Below are 19,042 nucleotides of genomic sequence, written 5' to 3' on the forward strand. Positions count from 1 at the left end.
TCTCAACATCCAAGAATATTCATTATTTAAATCATAGATTTCCATGTAGTTTCAAATAGAAATGTTTACATTTTTCTCGTTAAAGTTTACGTTTAATGGTTTAAAAAAAACACTGGAATCGTGTACGTCCATGTGACAATAAGAGCTTATGACGAAAATGGACACTGGTAATTTCAATGAGGTATCGACTTCATTTTTGTGTGTTACTTCATTTTGTTTATTGCGATATAGTTTACAATGACGTGACTGTCACTCTCGCTGACAAATTACAACGTGCTCAAAACGCTTGTGTGCGTTACATAAGTGACCTTCGGTATTATGACCATGTCACCCCCCGGCCTACGACGAAAACAACGCTGTAACCTTCATGCCCTATGCCTTTTTCACCGAATTCTCTCTATGTCCCCTCCGCCCTAAATTCATTCTCACTTTAAGTGGTTGACATCCGACCACAATACTGGAACAGGGTCAGAATCAGACACACTCTTATCTATGCCACCACATCCTAGAACACGATACACTAGCTCTAATATGGAATAACCTACCTACCTCTGTCAGAAAAGCCTGCTAGATTCAGGAAAGAGTGGGAGCGATATTTCCTCAACAACTGAAATTTGTGCGAGGAATCAACCTAAATTTAAATTTGTAGTATTAGCCTCAACTCAACACTTATTCTCATTTCGGAAACTAAGTTGTTAGAAGTAGAGATTCTAGATAGGTATTTGGGGCCGATGACCTAGCTGTTAGGCCTCTTTAAACAACAAACATCATCAAATAGTTATTTGATTATATGTAGCTACTAAACCAAACCAAAACCCCACGGCGCAACAGTCCCGAAGGGCCATGGCCTACCAAGCGACAACTGCTCAACCCGAAGGCCTATAGATTATCAGATGTATGGTCAGCACGACGAATCCTCTCGGCCGTTATTCTTGGCTTCCTAGATCGGATACTACTCCCGGATGCAAGCTTACAGCTGAGCGCCCCTAACCGCACGGCAAACTCGCCCGGTCTATTAAGAAGTAAGAATTCACTTGTTAATATTGTCGTCCACCACTTCACTAATATCACTATCATTATCCCATTAATAGTTGCGTCCGGCCCTTTGGCTTAATAGTCAGCGTAGTCGCCTTTGGCTCACAGGGCCCCGAGTTCGATTTCCGACCGGGTAGGAGATTTTAACCCTAAATGTTTAATTCGCCTACCGAGCGAGTTGGCCGTGCGGTTAGGGGCGCGCAACTGTGAACTTGCATTTGGGAGTTAGTGGGTTCGAACCCCACTGTCGGCAGCCCTGAAGGTGGTTTTCCGTGGTTTCCCACTTTCACACCAGGGAAATGCTGGGGCTGAACCTTAATTAAGGCCACGGTCGTTTTCTTCCCACTCTTAGCCCTTTCCTATCCCGTCGTTACCATAAGACCTATCTGTGGCGGCAAATGAAATGGCGTATGGCTTTTAGTGCCGGGAGTGTCCGAGGACATGCACGGCTCGCCAGGTGCAGGTCTTTTGATTTGACTCCCGCAGGCGACGATGCGACATAAAGACCACTGTAAAAATAAAGTAATAGCCACACGAAATTATATAATAATAGTTGTAATATTTATTTCTGATTGTTGTATACAGGATGGTTGGAAACAACCGGATATACAAGCGTTAAAGGGTTCGTCATACAGATAATATTTGACCGGGCGAGTTGGCCGTGCGGTTAGGGGCGCGCGGCTGTAAGCTTGCATCCGGGAGATGGTGGGTTCGAATCCCACTGTCGGCAGTCCTTCCAACTACTAGCCTTCCCTATCCCATCGCCACCATAAGACCTCTCTGTGTCGGTGCGACGTAAAGCCACTAGGAAAAATATATATATTCGGAAAAAATAATTAGATGTCTCGCGCCAATCAGATGTTGCTAAATCTGCGTGTGGCTTATGACCGGCTTGAGAGCGCCAACAGGAAAAATAAACTTCTCCAGGGGAGGTACTTGAATAAGGATCTCCCTGCTGATAGGCTCGGTCCACAGCAAGCACGCTACGGTGGCACTAACTGAAACCCACGGTGTGTTAATGTTTGATACTCATTTCTCAGAATCGCTCTCAAGCCCGACCAAGCCATGTGCAGATTTATCAACACCTCTTCGTAAAGCATATTGGAATTACCCCGCGAAGCGATCTGATTGGCTAAATTCAGAAGCTGCTAAAATAAGAACGGCGCGAGATATCGACGCAATTTTTTTTAAATACTCATCATAACCAACGCTCTAGCGCTCATATACTCTGTTCACGTTGTTCCCGACGAAGTTGTATATTGTATTGTAACTCATAATCTGGTTAGATGGAAGAGGGCCAAATGTCCTTAATGTTCCCAGAAAAAAATCTAATGTCATCTTATCTACCTACGGTAGGTTTCCTTTGTACAATTGCATGTCTCCAGAAAGTGTGCTTTACCGAGCTCGATAGCTGCAGTCGCTTAAGTGCGGCCAGTATCCAGTATTCGGGAGATAGTGGGTTCGAACGCGCAGGCTCATACAATACTGTGCCAATAGGGGCAAAAGATCCACATGGGTCGACGCCCCGAACAAATAGCATTTTTAATCAAATCAACATAATTGTTTGGTTTCGTTACTTTTTAAAGAAGGACTGGAGCGGTTACTTATCCTTAAAAGTGACCCTGGGCGTAACGATCTCGTAACTGGAGAGGCTCGAAACTTGTATGAAGTGCTAATTGTTTTATTTAAATAGCACGAGGTTGTGAGGCTTCTGGCAGAAGAACCGTGCCCTTGACACATGCTGGCGAGCCTCCACAAGGGCAAGCGGTCACCATGTCTCTCGAGGGCTATTTATAGACACAACTGTTCTTACCTATTCTTCTCTTTTCGAACGTTAGAATGGTAGGTCATTTAAGTATGAATTGTTCGTACTTTCTCGGATTAATAACTAAACATTGTAAACTCGTGGCATCATCTCGAGGTGGTGCAGCTCTTTTTCAGGTACACCTCCAATGGAGGTCAGCTGCATGTATCATTTGAACCACATACCAGCCCTCTTGATATTTTTAAATTTCTGGCAGTATCGGGAATCGAACCCGGGCCTTCGAGGACTGCAGCTAATAACATTAACTGTTACGCTATAGAGGCAGTCAATAATTGTGAAAAACCTCAACCAAGTGGAGAATTTTACTGTCCTTTTGAATGTAGTGTTAACACCACATGTTACAAATTTCATATGTGGTCCGTATTGAAACGTACATCAGTTTAAAAAAAATATTACTAAAATTTATTAGGATCAACCTATTCAATACAGTTGAGTTCCTAAAGTTAGGATTTACATCTTATTATACTAAAATTTGAAGGGACATGTTTCGCCCGTTATAAGGGCATCATAAGCCTTTTTACACTCTTACCTAAAAGATTAAAATCAGGATTCTGATTGTTTTGGTCAAAATATAACATTAAGAATGAGTATTATACAATGTGAAATTGTTATGAGTTTTTAATTGATAATTTACAGTTAAAGCTTGTTTAAAATATTAATGGATCCAACAACTTCATCACCTACACAGCGCCATAGTACAGTTTAATATCACAAGTTTTCAGTAAGAAAGTTTCAATGTCATCTTAATTAAGCTACTAAAGGTCCATTTTAACCTTTTCTTCAAAATCTAAATCGAGTTGCTTTTAACCGGATTTCACTCGTACATTGATACTGCAATTCTAGATTCAACTTTAGCCAGAGACATTATTATGTGTATATGGACTAGTTATCTATTTTATAAAATATTTTAAATCACCAGTGTAATATCATACCAACATTATTCATGTCTTCGCAAACATCACTGCTAGAATCAATTACCGTCCGGAGACACGAATCCTCGCTACTTACGCACTGTAATTATTGTAAAGGTTATTGTTGACGAAAATTTAAATCTGGCAGCTTGCGAGTACGGGCAGAGGGGGAAGGGGGGAAGAGGTCAAGGAAGTGAGCGGGAGGGGACAGGGGAAGCACGGTGAAATGCGCATGCTATGCTATATCTCTGCATCAGGAAGAGAACTTCCAGTTCACCTCTGATTATTGAACCATTCGTAAGTTACAACTGTAATGTTCTTGTAAAATGGATAGAAAATATCCTAGTGGTGCCAAAAAACGTAACTTCTGTTTTGGCATTATGAAATATTAACATGAAAAATAGAGAAAAATTGTAGTCTATTTCAACATTTCCCTATTCATCAATTTAAGTGGAAGTAGTTCTATAACGACTTCAGTATGCTAGTGTTACGTGATGTTACGAAGAATGGGTCCCACTTTTTTTAAATAGCCCAGGGCCCCCAAACACCTTAATCCGGCACTGCTGTAGCGTACCAATGTATGAGTGTGAGACATGCACGATAACTAGCTCGGAAAGAAAGAGAACAGAAGCTTTTGAAATGAGGTGTTACAGATGAATGGGTAAATGGAATCCCGAATGAAAAACTGAGTCGAATCGGTGAGAGAAGAACGATTTGGCGAATCTGACCAGAAGAAGTGACAGAATGATAGGACACATCAGGTCTTTTTACGTTGGTTTTTGAGGTAAGTGTAGGCGATAAGAACGGTAGGGGTAGGCCAAGGTATGAATTTGACTAACAGATTAGATACATGTCCGCCTCTGTGGTGTAGTGGTTAGTGTGATTAGCTGCCACCCCCGGAGGCCCGGGTTCGATTCCCGGCTCTGACACGAAATTTGAAAAGTGGTACGAGGGCTGGAACGGGAGGTCAACTGAGTAGAGGCGGGTTCGATTCCCACCTCAGCCATCCTGGAACTGGTTTTCCGTGGTTTGCCACTTCTCCCTCAAGCAAATGCCGGGATGGTACCTGCCGCTTCCTTCCCTCTTCCTTGCCTATCCCTATCAGCATAGCAGGTGAGGCCACCTGGGCGAGGTACTGGTTATCGTCCCCAGTTGTATCCCCCTACCCAGAGTCTGAAGCAGTCCAGGACACTGCCCTTGAGGCGGTAGAGGAGTCCGAGGGAAAAACCGAACATATAAAAAAGAAGAAGAAGAAGAAGATTAGATAGATGTAGGATGAAGTAGTTACGCAAAATGAAAAGGTTAGCACAAGATGGACTGATGACCCAAACAGCACCATACGATAAAACTGTACTTCTTTTAACACATCGGTCAATCTACGTACATTCTATCGGAAAAACTTGAAAAGTTTAAATAAATAACAAACCCCACACTGGTTTTAGTTTAAATAGGTCAAAAAATTTTTGTTTCAGGCTTAGATATCAATATCAAATTGCTACCGAAAAATTATTTATATGTTTAATTATACAATTAGGCCCCAAATAGGGGGATATTGAGGGAAGACATTGCCGTTCCTCATGCTTCCTGCTAACGGCGCCCCTGGTATTGGGGATTATTATAAAGTGCATGTACGAAAACCTAATACTCACTCCTCAGTATCTAGTGACCGGGGACTAGGATGTATTCTGCTCTTAGCACAAATATTCTTAATTCCCAACGCTCCCAATCCCATTATATTCTCCCTTCACAAATTTACAACGGTACTGCAGATCGTACTCCCCTCTGTTCGCAGAGGAGTGCCAGGAAGTGCGAAACACACACTTCCGCATGAACGAGATCAACTGAAAACAATGTTAGCGGGCTTGTAGGAACGTCGATGAACCTGTCCGACATATAGCACAACTGAGCTTTTCACCTCCAGCGATTGAGGAGCAATGCAATTTTAAAAGCGAATACTGTAGCCAATCAGCCTTCGTGGCTCAGGCAGCAGCGCGCCGACCTCTCACCGCTGCGTTCCGCTGGACAAAGCGGAGTCGGGACAGGTTTTTCTCCGGGTACTCCGATTTTCCTTGTCATCTTTCATTCCAGCAACACTCCCCAACGTTTTTATTTCATCTGTCACTCATTAATCATTGTCCCTGAGGAGTGCGACAGGCTTCGGTAGCCGTTATAATTCCCATACTCGCCGCTAGATGGGGGCTTCATTCATTCCATTCCATTCCATTCCTGACCCGGTCGAATGGCTGGAAACAGGCTGCAGATTTTAATTTTGCATCGCTGCCAAGCAGGCAATTCTTGAACTGGATAGCAGTGACTACGTGCGACGAGTCTAGAGTTAGTTGTGAGGTGTGGATATCCTAACAGCAAAATTTAATAAATGCTTTAGAGCGAGTGAGAAAAATAATAAGGGTACTGTTTTTTTTTTTTTACGACACACTAACTACTTTTACGGTTTTCGGAGAGATTCTGAAAATGGATCAGTGCGAAGTGTTATACACCGAACTGTCATCGGTAGGTTATGATCTATCATGTACGAAGATGCACACTAAGTCACTTAAACTCGTCGCAAGTATGTGAATGCGCGTTTCATACGAAATTGAGTTCACCCTTCTTTCACTTTCGTACAGCAAAATCTTTCTTAAGGCAGACGTAGTAAATAGTTTCGTCCGAGAGCTCACTTCTCTCTTACAGAATATCGCTTATGCTAACTACACACTCTCCTTGCTATAGTTTAATTAAATTTTATTTGAGCATTCTGTCCTACTACCCTGGGCAAACACACACCCGAAATAATACGCTTAAATTAATTAAGTAGATAAAGTGAGTGGCCGCTCGTGTTGACGCACTGCGGGAGACACGCGAGTTCGAATCCCACCATCGGCTGTTCCGCGAAGTCCTATTTTCACTTCCAGTTCCTTTTCATAGGCCACAGCTGATTCCTTCCATCTCCTTACCAACCTTCATTCACAATCATTCATATAATCTTTATCAGCTGAAGACCTTCACTTTATAACAGACGTAAAAACTCGAATTGCCTTAGCCAAGGAAAGCTTCAACAAGAAGAAGAAAAAAACTCCTGTGGCCCGCCAGAGAAAGATCTGAGGAAGAGACTTGCAAGGTGTTCCGTATGGAGGATAGCTCTATATGGCGCTGAAACATGGACATTAAGGAAGGAAGAAGAGAGAAGAAAAGAGAGAGGCATCTGAGATGTGGATTTGGAGACGAAATGAAGGAGAAAGCTGGGAAGATAGAATATCAAATGAGGAAGTTCTGTAGAGTGGGAGAAGCGAGGAGCATGCTGACCGAGTAGCAACGGAAGGGATGATAAAAGGAAAACGAGGAAGGGGAAGGAGACGATATCAGTTATTAGACAGCATTAGAAAAAGAAATGAAATGAAATTTCGTATGGCTATTAGTGCCGGGATATCCCAGGACGGGTTCGGCTCGCCAGGTGCAGGTCTTTCTATTTGACTCCCGTAGGCGACCTGCGCGTCGTGATGAGGATGAAATGATGATTAAGACAACACATACACCCAGCCCCCGCGCCATTGGAATTAACCAATTAAGGTTAAAATCCCCGACCCGGCCGGGAATCGAACCCGGGACCCTCTGAACTGAAGGCCAGTACGCTGACCGTTCAGCCAACGAGTCGGACAGAAAAATAAATAATAGTGCACAAGTGAAGAAAGGGGCACAAGATCGAGAGATATGAAGGTCACAGCCATGACTGGACCTGCCGGATGGCAGAACAACCTATGATGTTGAGCTACTCTACTGAGGTTGGCATCACGAAGGGCTGTGTCTTTTAGGTCATCAGCCCAGAGGCTGGTTGGAACCTCAAATAGCACCACCAAAGGTTATGCGGTTATAAGGAAACCGCAAAAACCAATGGCAGCACCAAAATGAGGCGTACTAGGCAAGACGAGGAGTGCGGTAGTTTGCCATTGCTTTCCTCACTGGGTCAGAAAGTGCTATTACAGCACGACTGACCGTATGAGCAACACCTTTCATAACACTCAGATGCACTAGTCGTGCTCTGAATGTCATTACTCAGCACCACCCATACCCAGCAGCTTCCATACTGTCACAGCCATGGATGAGACTGGGACTTCGGTGAAAGCTACACTTTACTCTGGCCTGTGCGCATACGGCCGTAAAAACATGCCATAAAAATTCATATCGCCTCATTTCCAACCTCGTATCAAGAATTGGGACTAACGGGTAGACATGCAATTAAGTAGAAACACCGGGCCAGTTGGCCGTGCGGTTAGGGGCGCACAGCTGTGAGCTCGCATCTGGGAGATAGTGGGTTCAAGCCCCACTGTAGGCAGGCCTGAAGATGGTTTTCCGTGGTTTCCTATTTTCACACCACTTCCCTCCCATCCTAGGCCTTTCCTGTCTCATCGTCGTCATTAGACCTATCTGTGTCGGTGCGACGTAAAGCAACTAGCAAAAAAAAAAAAAAAAAAAAAAAAAAAGTTGGTAGAAAAATCAAACAGTTCGGTTTCGTAGTCTTTTACGGTGAAAAAGAACCGGAAATGCCCTTCTGACTTAGCCTTGAAAGAACTTCAGATTTATGACAATTGTTCCCATGTTTCATGGTCAGATAGCGAACCTTTCAATGTACAGTCGACATGTTCGCAACGTCATCAATTACCAGTAGCCTTCCTACGTACAGTATCAAACACTTACAACGCAATGCACTTACGTGACACACTCCTTACCTTGTTGAGAAGCTACGAGACACTGAGCAAGACGATCTTGTCGAACTCGTACTTCAGACTATGAACAGTGACACGATACGTAGTCTTGTATCGACCACTTGTTTCCTTCTTATCACAACACAAGAGCACAGTTAACTAGCCATTCTTCAAGGCTGTTGCCTTACTGTCACAAATACACTCGCTGCAGGGAACATGTTGGGCACGTTGTGCGCCAAAATGAACCAGGGTTCAAGTGAAGACTTCGCGCCTCACCTCTGAAACTTTAGCGGGCTCGTGTAGTAGGATGGGGAAGGGGAAACTCGCCGTGACGTCACACAAGGGCACACAACAGAGAGTCCATCCGACCAACAACAGACATACTGGAGACAGTCCATTGCTCTCTCAAAACAAATACAGACATGTACAGTATTGAACAACAGACAAATCACTTACAATGTTATCAACAACGAATAATATTTCATTAACGATAAGAGCAGCCGAAATGAATAAATACACCAAAGTTCTCACATACATTTAGTTGTAACAACATCTAAAGGACCTGATAAATTGTAACGTTATATAAGAGTGGTTTTGTAACCGAGATGTATGCTTATCAGTTTAATAATAATAATAATAATAATAATAATAATAATAATAATAATAATAATATAATAATGGCTTAAGAAGTGACGGAATTTAGTTACGCAGGAGTTCTTTTACGTTCCACTAAATCGACCGACACGAGGTTGACGTATCTGAGCACCGGGCTGAGCCAGGATCGAACCTGCTAAGTTGGGGTCAAAAGGCCAGCGCCTCAACCGTCTGAGCCACTCGGCCCGGCGAGATGGAAAATAATTAAGAACGAAACATAATTAGGCAATCTAATTAAGTTTATTTTAGATTGTGGGTGTTTACTATCAAGTCTGACATTAAACTGGAAAATTGAAATAGGTACAACAAAGAATACAATACAATACAGTAGAACACAGTAAATACAGTACAGTACTTAACAAACTTCCTGATTTACGAGTAAAATTGAGTAATATTTGTCCGCATACTCCTGCTTGCCCAGTAAACACACTGAAAATTATGTTCCATATTCATAATGTGTGTCACAATTTCACTGTACCTTTCCCTACCTTCATAGAACATGTTCGCAACGCTTCTACAGTATGACTGTTGGGATGTCTGGCTCCATGACTAAATGGTTAGCGTGCTGGCCTTTGGCCACAGGAGTCCCGGATTCGATTCCCGGCGGGGTCGGGAGTTTTAACCATAATTTGTTGATTTCGCTGACACGGGGGCTGGGTGTATGTGTCGTCTTCATCATCATTTCATCTTCATCACGACACGCACTTGTCCTCGAACACTCCCGGCACTAAAAACCATACGTCACTTCGTTTTTACTGTTGGGATGTGCGCTTCAGACTTTTCTTATTCCACTTCTGGGTCTCTGTGGCCCTTTTTCTTCTGTCCATTTGTGCCACTGCTGTAACTACGCCGTCGTCCATTATTCCACACATTTCACAATGAATCAGAATATCACAATCATTTTTCGCAGTAATTCGATAACGACAAATATTACCGCCATCACTGTTAGTCACGCTGGCCTGAGTGGCTCAGACGGTTGAAGTGCTGGCCTTCTGACTCCAACTTGGAATGTTCGATCTTGACTCAGTCCGGTGGTATTTGAAGGTGCTCAAATACGCCAGCCTCGTGTCGGTAGATTTCTAATAATAATAATAATAATAATAATAATAATAATAATAATAATAATAATAATAATAATAATAATAATAATAATAATAAATGCCTTTGCCGACAGGATGTAGTGTTTACAGTGCTTTATGTCTTCTGGTATGGGGGTAGAATAAATTTGTTACTTTCATTGACCTGTCTCAGTATCATCCTTGGCTTTGACAATATGAAAGTGACCGAGGTATGAGCGATTCTAGTAACACCGTTCCTTATGCAGCCAGTCCCTGTTATGAATGGTGTGAAGATATCGCTCATTGGGTCGGTTGGTGCATGCATTTCAGTGGGCTTGACAGACTGATATGTAATAGCAACTTCTGACTCGGTGAGGAAAGCAACGGGAAACTACCTCACTCCTCATTTCCCTAGTATGCCTCTTCAGTGACACCTAGTCTATCTATAACAGCTGTTGGTGAAGCTGTAGAGGATCAAACCAGCCTTTGGGCTGAATATCCAACAAATAATAATAATAATAATAATAATAATAATAATAATAATAATAATAATAATAATAATAGTTAGGCAGAGGAAATAAAAGGATTGAAATAAATTGTCTTGCATTTGCAGATGACTTTGCAATACTTTCTGAAAATGTGACATCTGCTGTAACCCAAGTAAATGTCTTGGAAAGAATCGCCAGCAGAACTGGCTTAAGAATTTCTGCAGAAAAAACAAAATTTTTAACAAATATTTGGGATGCACCAAAATTTCTGAAAACAGATATTGGCCAAATAGAGAGGGTAAAAAAATTCAAATATCTAGGGGAAATAATCCAAGAAAATGGTTTAGAAAAATCTGCAGTAGAGGAGAGGGTACATAAAATGGAGAGAGCTTATGGTGTCACCAAAGATATCTACAATAAAAGATGCCTATCCAAAAATGCAAAAATAAGGCATTACAACACAGTAGTGAAGCCAGAATGCCTATATGCAAGCGAGTGTCTGGCATTAAACTATAATTTAGATAAGCTAGAAATACTAGAAAGGCGAATCATGAGGAAAATATTAGGCCCACAAAACACAGTAGAAGGTTGGAAATTACGAAGTAATGCTGAAATATATCAAAAAATAGAAAATATATCAGATGTAATGAGGAAAAGGAGACTTATGTTTTTTGGACATTTATATCGAATGCAAGATAGTAGATTAACCAGTAAGATTTTCAGATATTTGTGGAGTAAGAAATCAACGACAAGCTGGGTCAATGAAGTAAGAAAGGATTTAGAAAAAAACAATATAACAACAGAAGAAATAAATAATAGAGAAGGCTTTCGGGAAAAAGTATTGAAAATAGAAGGATTCCAAGGTAGGAAAGTAAAAAAGACTGGTTCAAAGTGGTCTGAAGACAGAAAGAAGAAACATAGTGAACAGATGAAAGCGTACTGGAAGAAAAGGAAAGAACAAAGAAGAAGGAATTGAAATTGGCACGTGGTCCTCTGGTGGCCCATTCGAAAGAATAATAATAATAATAGTGTCGTTTGCTTTACGTCCCACTAACTACTTGTACGATTTTCGGAGACGCCGAGGTGCCGGAATGTAGTCCCGCAGAGATGATTTTACGTTAAAGAACTCTGCGGGAGCTGATTCCGGCACCTCGGCGTCTCCGAAAACCGTACAAGTAGTTGGTGGGACGTAAAGCCAATAACATTATTACACATCATATTTTATAATTAGTAGTATTTTAGTTCATTGATAAGTAAGTCGTATTGTATTTCTTCTAATTAGGTTGTCTGTTGTTGGTAAGTCGCTTGTCTGCCTTTTTTTTTTGGTTTGTTAGATAGTGTTTGGCTGGTGACGTAGAGATGGAAGAGGGGGAGACAGACCTGACCTATCTCAAGCTAAGTGCTGATTCAGTACGTCTGCACGTGTAGAGTAAGGTAGTAAGTAGTATTAGGTTAGAGGTTTAAAATGACGTTATATATGAGGAAGACGCATCTATGTCTGTCGTATTAAGCAAGGCTGAAAAGCACTTTCCTTGTGAGGAATACATTAGCACCACAGAATATCTGACGCTATATCCGAGGTGTCAAACTGATGTCGCTATAACGAAGTTCTACGTTCGACAAGTGAAATGTTATCACATTGTTTTTAATGATAACATTGATCATGCAGAGACATTATTATTATTATTATTATTATTATTAATATTATTATTATTATTATTATTATTATTATTATATAGTTGTGATTTAGTTTCTTGGCTGAATGATCAGCAGTCTGGTCTTCGGTTCAGAGGGGCTAGGGTTCGATTCCCGTCGGGGTCGCGGATTTTAACTCTGTATACTGTAGTTAAATCCTCTTTTTCGGGGACTGAGAGTTTGTTTTTGTCTTAATACATTTCTCTCATCTGCATACAACACACTAATATCTGGTTTAACGTCGCACTAACACATTAACGATTTTCGGCGACGAAAGATAGGAAATGGCCTGGATTGGGAAGGTAGTGGCCGCGACCTTAAAGTACATTTGCCTGGTGTGAAAATGAGAAACCATGGGACACCATTTTCCGAGATGCCAACAGTGGGGTTCGAACCCAACACAGAAACAAGAAATAGTGAATACATCCCTCTACATAAGATTGGCACCCCAGGAAGGGCATCCGACGATAAAACTGGGCCAAATGCGCACCAAGTGCGAAGCTCAATAAATTCGAAAAAGGCAAGGAAAAAGAAGAAGAAGGTTATAACATCGTTGTCATTAGTCTTGTGTTCTTACTATATTGTGAATTCTGCGTAACAAGCTGCGTTACAGTAACTCATTCCGATATGATATTCAGGAAGGTGACATCGTTCAACTGACTTCAGTTTAAGATTGATAAATTTAAAATATAGAGATTCCCGGCAGGGTCGGGAATTTTAACCTTAATTGGTTAATTTCCCTGGCACGGGGACTGGGTGTATGTGTCGTCTTCATCATCATTTCATCCTCATTACGACGCGCAGGTCACCTACGGGTGTCAAATCAAAAGACCTGCATCTGGCGAGCCGAACTTGTCCTCGGACACTCCCGGAACTAAAAGCCATACGCCATTTCACCACGACCATTCGGACTGAACACGGGTTAGGGTTGCGAGAATACCTATACATGGACTCGCGAGAGACCTTACATTCTATCGCCCCTACCGACCATCCTTTCGGCTATTACAGTACGTTTTCCCACGGTCACAGTCTACTCCAACCCAATTAATTACAAATACACCCATCAGTACAACAAAAACAAACTATGACGTGCGAAAGCTTTCAGACGCACAGCGATCTTAAAACTAGCAGACAGACTTACGTCAGATCACAATAAGAAAGGACATGCAGTGAAGTAGTTGTGACAGTGAACTGGTACTGAAGATCACCGCACCAGGTGCCTTACTAGGTCATATAACTGTCATCATTTCTGATGGCTAACAGGACAGCGCAGAGAGAGGAAGAAGGTCGTGGAGATAAACAGGTAACAATATCACTGTACAGTAGGGTACAGCGAGTAATGTCATTTCGTTTTGGGATTAATATCTACGTGTAGAATAACTCAGAAACTTAAATAATAATAATAATAATAATAATAATAATAATAATAATAATAATAATAATAATAATAATTTACCTCTAACAACCCACCCCGAGTGAATTATTTCGCCAATTGTTGGCGGACGCTTACCGAGTGGTTTAAATTTGATTAAAAGAAATGTTTTAAATTATTCAAGTCCCACTTTGTTTCCTCAGATGAGTTACTGAGACTGATATCGACCAGCAATAGACTGATGGATTTATAAGAACAACGAAATTCCTAAATAGCATAGCCCAGATAATCCACACTGAGATGCCCGCGCTGACAGCCGCTATTCTGACAGGTTTTCCACTAGCTTTTACAAACCTTTTCTAGAAGAACACAAGCAATACTTATTTTTACATTTTTTAAAACTAATACTATCGTCGCCTCGGTATCTTTACCTTCATGACCTAGTCCATTCACCTACATAACCTATCCTCCTCAATTCGCACCACACGACCCCACAACCGAAGCCGGCTTAGGCTACACGACAGCTTCATAGTTACAATTCCTCACTTAGTTTTTATCTCATCAATGTGCCTACTCTCCGGACACTTCCTGACAAAATCAAATTAACAAAGCCTGGATGTTGAAAAATGTGCCCTGTCAATCTCTCTCTCCCCATCTCCTGTTTGATTCAGCATCTCTTCAATCCTGCTCCCATCTATCCATTTAACATTGGGCATTCTCTTGCAACACCACATTTCAAAGGTTTCCATTCTCTTTCTTTCTGCACTACTTATTGCCTGTATTTTACTTCCATGTTATAGCTAGCCGCTCGATAAAAATATCTTAGGAAACGTCTTTCATTATTGGGCTAGTCTACATTTTATGCCTTCCTTTGTCTAGTTAATGTTCAGCCGAAATAAATAATAATACGCCGAAGGGCCAGAATGTTTTCCCTCAGGAGTATTTATCGTGCCAGTAAAACTACCGACATGAACTGACGTATTTGAGCACCTTCAAATACCACCGGACTGACCCAGGATCGAACCTGCCAACTTGGGGTCAGAAGGACAGCGCCTCAGCCGTTTAATCCTTAGCTCGACCTTTGTCTAAATAAAACATTCATCTTCTTCCTTTAATACTGCTATTTCCTACATCACCTGAGTCCGTACGACTGCATTCCATTACTGCCGTTCTGGATCCTTTTTTGCAAGGAAAAGGTCTGTCGATCACTGCGGTTCATTGATCAATGGGGAAAATAAAATACGATTCCTGAAAGTCCTGAAAGTATAAGCGATATAAAACATCCTATGAGGAAATATAAAGAGCATACTACTGTGCGAATTGAGACCCTCACCCTTAACCTGGACGGAAGAATGCAGAATGCTGCATTAGAGATGTGGTACTAAGGAAGGATGCTAAATTTTAAATTAACGATCGAGAAACGCTAAGAAATATTGGAGAGAGGCCATGTTTGTGGAATATTCTGATCCAAAGAAGAGACAAATGGCAGATAGTATAAATCAGTCAAATAATGGGAAACATTCCTGTCACAGTCACCTATAGCTGAAAAGATTACCTAAGGTACGAGCAACACGGAGAGCTGCTATAAACCAGTCTCCGGGAGGAGGTTGGTTACTTCGAACTGACACCGTTTTCAATGAAGATTAGACAAACAACTAACTATAAATAGATTCATATATGCCAAAGTGAGCTAATCGTTGATTCAGGTCCCGTGAAGGGGATTCTGATATTCTCCTAATTGCTTACTACGAGTTCCGGGAATTACGATGTAAGAAACTCGAAGCTCCTTTTACGGAAGTTATCTCTACACGTCATCGCGTTTCGGGGAACATAAGAACATAACTGAAATACAATGAGATCTTTATGGCCCATAAAATCAAGCTCATACTTCCAAAATAAATTAACTCATTTTCTAGTACGGGTTATCTCAAAGTCATCTTCGACTGCACTCGTCCTGATTGTATCAGGGCATCATAATCAGTGTTGGCTACTGAATACATGATTCGAAGCAGTGTATCGATTCATTCAAGTGTCCAAGTGAATCGATTCACAGGAACGGCGAGCTCACGGCACACGATTCAGCTTACTCCCAGCGGACAGTGCTGAGTGGCGCACTCACTGGACGTTGACGGGGAGCCGAGCTTCCGCTGCAGCGAGACATACAGTGAGCCATAGCACACCGAAAGAATAGTGAACGAGCACGGCTCAGTGAGACACAAGATACACACGACTCCTTATCGGTTCACTGGACACGGGCGGGTGGCGGAGAGCCGAGCTTCCGCTGCAGCGAGACATACAGTGAGCCATGGCACACCGAAAGAATCGTGAACGAGCACGGCTCAGTGAGACACAAGATACACACGACTCCTTATCGGCTCACTGGGCACTGGTGGGTAGCGGAGAGCCGAGCTTCCGCTGCAGCGAGACATACAGTGAGCCATGGCACACCGAAAGAATCGTGAACGAGCACGGCTCAGTGAGACACAAGATACACACGGCTCCTTATCGGCACACTGGACAGTGGACACTGGCGGAGAGTCGGGCTTCCTCTGAAGCAATACATACAGAGCTACGGTACACTGAAAGAATCGTACGCTAAATGGACTCCCGAGCACAGCTCATTTGAAAATAATACCCACTTGCATTCACTGTCCTCTTCTTACAGGGAGGTTCAAATAATAGATGGATTTATTTTCAGTGTTAAAAAGGTAGTCAAAACATAATTCTAAAGTAGCTAGTAAGTAGGTAGGCTATTAGGTTATACTATTTATTAGTTTAATGAATCTTAGTATTATAACTTAGTTGACATTTGACAGTTAATTTAACTCGACTCTAGCCTGCCCTATGACTATGAGTCATGCTCATGACCACTCAAAAGTACCTGTTTTATATTGGGAAGAACGGCTCAGTATTGTCTCAGTTCGTATGTCACATCGTTGCACAAAACTTCAATAATATGTGGACAGTAAGTGAGCCGACTAACCAATAACTCAACCAACAGTATGTTGAATCAGAAAACCAGTGGGCTACTGTTCATCTCGGGTAGCCTATACAAAATATGACGATTTTAAAAAATCCTCTGCTGATAGAAAAAATACAGTACATATTTTCAAAAATGACTGAGCGAGTTGGGCGTGCGGTTAGTATCGCGTAGCTATGCGCTTGCATTCGGGGGATGGTGGGTTCGAATCCCACCGTCGGCAGCCGTTAATATGGTTTTCCGTAGTTTCCCCATTTTTTACACTAGGAAATCCTGGGATTGTACCTTAATTAAGGCCATGGCTGCTACCTTCCTAATCCAGGACCTTTTCCATCCTGCGTCGCCGGAAACCTTCGATGTATTAGAGTGACTAGCATTTTTTTTTTCTAAGAAAGGAGTTCACAGTATGAAAACCAGATAGCAGCAGCGAACAATGAATGCTGTTGCTGCTGTCTTACCATTACATACTACACAAATGCAGTAGGAGCGGTGACTCTAATGTGCCGTGAATCGGATCACTGTATCGATTCAGTAACGTGAACGGAATGAAATGAATCGATTCAGTAAAATTAATCGAATGTCCCATCACTAATCATAATAGCAGGCGACAAACAATTCATCCAACCGCCTTCCGAACAGGTATATAGAGTGGAGGATAAATAAATACTAAATAAATAAATAAATAAATAAATAAATAAAAGTTTTGTCTGTACATTGCTCAGAATTTAAAAAGGATGGTATTTCTGTATCGGTCATATCCAAAGTAGCAAGGAAATGCACTTTTTAATTTTCCGTAATGTATGTATGTATGTATGTATGTATGTATGTATGCATTTAGGTATGTATGTACACGCATCACGAGAAAACGGCTGAAGAGAATTTAATGAAAATCGATATGTAGTGTCCGGGAATAAGTCGCTACAATCTAGGCCATAAATAATCTTATTCACGCTGAGATAAATGGTAGTTTAGGGGAAGGCCTAAAATTTAATTCTCAAATATTTGTGTTAATAGTGGTCCTATCGACATACTACATCACTAAAGTTATATAGTATTAAATTTCCGATCATTTATGTCTTATACATTTTTACCGTACCGGCTATAACAGAAATATTCATAAATTTGGATTTTTGTTACAAAGTCCATATCATCGCCAAGTCACGAGAAAATGAGTAAACAGAATTTAATGAAAATCGTTATGTAAAGTCGGGGAATAAGGAACTACAGTCTACACTATAAATAGTTTCGTAAGATGCCCTAATATCACAGAGTCGAAAGAAAACTAAATGTGAAGGCCTACAATACAGAAAGCTCATAACATTGATCAACAATAACATTACATTGACCATTGTTTGCTGTGATGTGCTTTGAGTCTTCTGTTGCCAGTCATGTGCGATAGATGGGATTACTGCTGCTGTATACCGAGTTTTTTTAAAAATTCGCTTTACGTGACATCAACACAAATAGGTATTATGGCGACGATAGGATAGGAAAGGGCTAGGAGTGGAAAGGAAGCGGTCCTGGCGTTAATTACGATACAGCCCCAGCATTTCCCTGGTGTGAAAATGGAAAACCATCTTCAGGTCTGCCGACAGTGTGGTTCCAACCCACTATCTCCCGAATGCAAACTCACAGCTGCGCGCCCCTAACCGCAGGGCCAATTTGTTAGGTTAAATAAATAAATAAATAAATAAATAAATAAATAAATAAATAAATAAATAAATAAATAAAATTGTTTTGTCTGTACACTTCTACACTTCAATTTCCGCAACATTACTCGTTTGTCGGAAATCAGTCAGAACAAATCGTGCAGCTTTTCTTTGGATATATTCCAGTCCTCGAATCAAGTGATCCTGGCGAGGGTCCCGAACACTGGAACCATACTCTAATTGGGGTCTTACACGCCCTCTAGTTTGGCACAACAGCAAGGCTTCATAGCCTGAGTCCCGCCACGCACAGAAAGTCATTAATAAATAAAATAAAGAAACACCATCATAAGTATATATGAAGAGACCTGTAACCTTTATTCATAACCTCCTTAATATGACCCCAATGAAGATCTCTCCTTATTTTGCCACCCAAGTACTTACAGTGGTCTACATGAGATACATTTACTCCAACACAGTAATTAAAAATAGAGACGACTTTTTCTCTAGGCGAAACTCACAACTCTACTTTTTACTCCGTTTACCATGCAATGTCCTTCTCACAACTTTTTCGAGGGCTTTTTTTTTTTTTTTTTTTTTGCAGACACTCACAATTCTATAACTTATTTATTGTTCTACACAGTATCCTATCCTCGAAAAGCCCTATATATGATTCCA

At 41.4% G+C, this 19,042-nt stretch overlaps 2 protein-coding genes across 2 annotated transcripts in view; both read right to left on the reverse strand.

The window, feature by feature from the left end:
* The window catches only part of LOC137496885 (uncharacterized), a 37,277-nt gene extending 28,405 nt beyond the window's left edge, over window positions 1-8,872 (reverse strand). The window contains exon 1 of the mRNA XM_068228884.1: window positions 8,496-8,872. The gene's annotated coding sequence lies outside the window, so the exon portion shown is untranslated. The remainder of the gene's footprint in view (window positions 1-8,495) is intronic.
* The window catches only part of LOC136878950 (uncharacterized), a 644,334-nt gene that overhangs the window by 247,510 nt on the left and 377,782 nt on the right, over window positions 1-19,042 (reverse strand). The gene's annotated exons all lie outside the window — the stretch shown is intronic.

This window comes from Anabrus simplex, chromosome 8 (genome assembly GCF_040414725.1).
Source record: "Anabrus simplex isolate iqAnaSimp1 chromosome 8, ASM4041472v1, whole genome shotgun sequence".
In the NCBI taxonomy this organism is placed as follows: domain Eukaryota; kingdom Metazoa; phylum Arthropoda; class Insecta; order Orthoptera; family Tettigoniidae; genus Anabrus; species Anabrus simplex.